The sequence below is a fragment of the Cynocephalus volans genome, chromosome 1 (genome assembly GCF_027409185.1).
Source record: "Cynocephalus volans isolate mCynVol1 chromosome 1, mCynVol1.pri, whole genome shotgun sequence".
NCBI classification, from domain to species: Eukaryota; Metazoa; Chordata; class Mammalia; order Dermoptera; family Cynocephalidae; genus Cynocephalus; species Cynocephalus volans.
In genome coordinates this window covers 10,505,431-10,508,608 of record NC_084460.1, presented here as the reverse complement: position 1 = coordinate 10,508,608, position 3,178 = coordinate 10,505,431, and the positions used below count along the sequence as shown (strand labels likewise).

Genomic DNA, 3,178 nt, shown 5'->3' with positions numbered 1-3,178 from the left:
CCAATTATTGTTCAAATATGAAGCACAGATCTTAAGGAATTTGGAATTCACAAAATGTAGAATGCACTGCAGTCTGAGTTAGTCATGCATGAGCCTAAGAAGGGCTTTGAAGAAAAGTTATGATGTTGATTGATCAGAGTTAAGGAGGATGTCCAGGGAATCAGGGACGATGCAAATAAAAGCACAGATAGTAGAGGCACAGCCAACATGTTCCATTAAAGGATGAAAATCAGGAATATGATGAATATTCACCGCAAAGACCAAGGCTATCATGTGTAGGTCATCAAATTCTTGTGAAAGTATCTGAGGGAGTTTCTTGGGATGCTACAGCAGTGCCTCAGCTCCAGCCCTGCCTGGAGGTGGCTCTGTTTACTTATTCGGTAGGTTAGTGGCTGGACTTGAGAATACAACCTTAGAGATGTGAGCTGAACCAGGTCTGCATCAGCTTCCTGTCTGGATGGATTCCTTCTGTTTGACATTTTCTCACCAGTGCCATTTCTGTTTTACCGAAGCAAAACTCTCTGCTGGACCAGTGTTATACTAACCATTTCTTTCAAAAAGAAAATGGACAAAGAAGCTGCTGGGAGCCTCCCTGTGCTCACTCAGGGCTCCTTATCTCCGAGCCAGGCCTCAGCAAAGCAGGATGTTAAAGTCTTTAGAGAAGATGGGATGAGCAAAATGGTGGAGAGTCTAGCAGACATGAGACACCTGTGCCAGTGGTTGGTTTACAAAAATCACTGTGTGGATGACAGCAGCTGGGTGCTAGTGGAGCACCACCCACACCTAGAATTAGAAAGGTGCTTGGAAGACCATGTGTGGGGAAATAGGATAATTTAGTCAGGCTCTCTCAACATTTCTTGTAAACAAGTTGTGTGTGGGTGGAGTTAGTGTGCATGTGCACCCATGTATCTTTGCTTTTGTGTGTTCTTGAGTTTGTGAAGCAGTGCTGGCTGGCAGAGCTGACGTCTAAGCATCTAAAAATAGAGCATGTTTACTCTGCTGGCAGCTGCTCAGTTTCAGTTTCTCTCTGGACTTTGCTGGTAGCAGTTGAGTTTCTGAGTTTCTCTGTGGACTGCTTGGTTCATAGTGTTGTGTGTGCTGAATAAAGACTATTCCTACTTCAGCCAAGGCTCCAAGGACCTTTTTGCTGATTACCTAGCTCATAGACCTGCATGTGAAGGGTTTTTGAACTGGCTCCAGGGATCTGTGAGCTCCAGACCCTAGCTCTAACTCCGCACCATGAGTTGGTGATCCAAGTGGAAAGTACCATGGCAAGTGAAAGTAAATTTTTATTCAGGAAGAATTACGCAAAATATGAGTTTTTTTTAAATCCTATGAATTTCTTCCCAAAACAGATGGTTACTTGGTGCCCGCTGTCAAACAGCAGTCAGACCCAGCTTTTGCAGAATTTTCTAAACTCCAGTAGCTGTCCTGAAATTCACGAGTTTTTGCACCTGCAAGATCTGGGAAGGAAATCGTGGAAAAAGTAGTACATGTGTTTGCGGAGATCAGGCCTTTATTGCTCCACAAAGGAACTTCAAAGGAACCCAGATACTCGCAGCTACTAGCTGACTTGGAGGGCAGCAACGTCTTCTCCCTGACCAGTGTCAAAAAGCAGTACAGTGTCCCCATGGACCACGGGCTCTGCATAAAGCCAAACAAAGTAAGGAAGGCAGCGAAAGAGCTGAGGCTGCTCTGTGCAGAAGACGAGCGGGGCTGGAGCTGCTTGATGACGACGTTTAGGCTCCTCAAGTATGGAAAGCTCCTGTACCAGAAGCACCGGATCCCTCAGCAGAGGAAAGCCCTGCTCTCTCCCTTCTCAATGCCAGTGCGTAGTGTCTCTGAGAACTCCCTTGCGGCAATGGATTTTTCTGGGCAAACAGGAAGAGTGATAGAGAAACTGGCTGAAGCCCAGCGTGCAGCCCTGGAGAGGGCCGCACCTGGAGGAGTTGCCCACCGATGGATATGCGAGGTAGCCAAGTCCCTGCACCCTTCCACCCTGAGTACAGTGATTCACAGGATGCAGCACTGGTTCCACGGGATGATCTCCAGGGAGGTAGCCCACAGGATCATCAAACTTGTGGACGGGCTTTTTCTCCTCCGTGACAGCTGGAGTAATCCAAAGGGCATTTGTACTCACACTGTGTCATCACCAGAAAATTAAGAATTTCCAGATCGTACCTTGCAAGAGCAAGGGACAGACGTTCTTCAGCCTTGATGACGGGAACACCAAATTCTCCAACCTGATCCAGCTGGTTGACTTTGACTAGCTCAACAGAGTCCTGCCTTGCAAACTCCAGCAGCACTGCATCTGTGTGGCCTTATGACATTCCACGTGGTTGTGGCCGAAGCCTGGAGCAGCAAGTCAGCACTGGAACGAAGAATAGGGCTGTGCGATGGTTAAGAACGCACTTCTATTTGGCACCTTGGGACTCGGAGAGAGGTGGGTTCATTTGGTGCCAACCAACCAAGATCGACTAGCTTGTTGGACATAATGAGATTTGCTGCTGCGAATCCAGCAGGATTGCCTCCTTCCACATTGGCCAAATCAGGGAGGTCATGAAAGATCCAGTACAGATTTGAGAATAAACTGGAATGATCTTCTTGGCTGGGCCACGCAGGAACAAGAACCGGAGAGAAGAAATCAGAAATGAACTCTTGCCCTGGAACAATCTTGATAATTGAAACTGATCTGTTTACTTTTTGTATTGATGACTTTCTTGCACTTCTGTGTGTTCAGTATTGTATTCAGCCTATGGTAGGAGGGATGCGGCTTTTCAGTTCATACAAGACAAAGAGTTTCAAACGGGCAGACTCCAGACTGAACATGGGTCCCCAAGTCTTCCCAGAGGGGGTGGCCCATACCCTCTGCAGGTCTCACCACAGTGTGAATTCAGTGCCCAAATTACAAAGCACCCCCAGTCCTTCCCAACGTATTTCAAAAGCTTTTTGTTGTTACTGTTGTTTTGTTTTTTTTTTAAATAAAAGGTGTCAACTGGGGGGGGGGGGCGATATTGGCTGGACTCTTGCCCTGTCATAAGTATTTGAAAGAATAAATTACTTATATTATTAGAACTTCTACCTTTTTCTGAAGCATTAGTGTTAGATAAAAATGGATGAAATCAACAAATTAAGATATTTGTTTTTCAACTGAACAGTAAAAAAACAAGTAACCTGA

The 3,178-nt window shown here is 46.0% G+C and overlaps 1 pseudogene; it reads left to right on the top strand.

Annotated features, from left to right (window-relative positions):
- The first annotated feature begins 564 nt into the window (after nucleotides 1-564).
- LOC134362682 (growth factor receptor-bound protein 10-like) lies at nucleotides 565-2,327 on the top strand (annotated as a pseudogene).
- The last annotated feature ends 851 nt before the right edge of the window (nucleotides 2,328-3,178 follow it).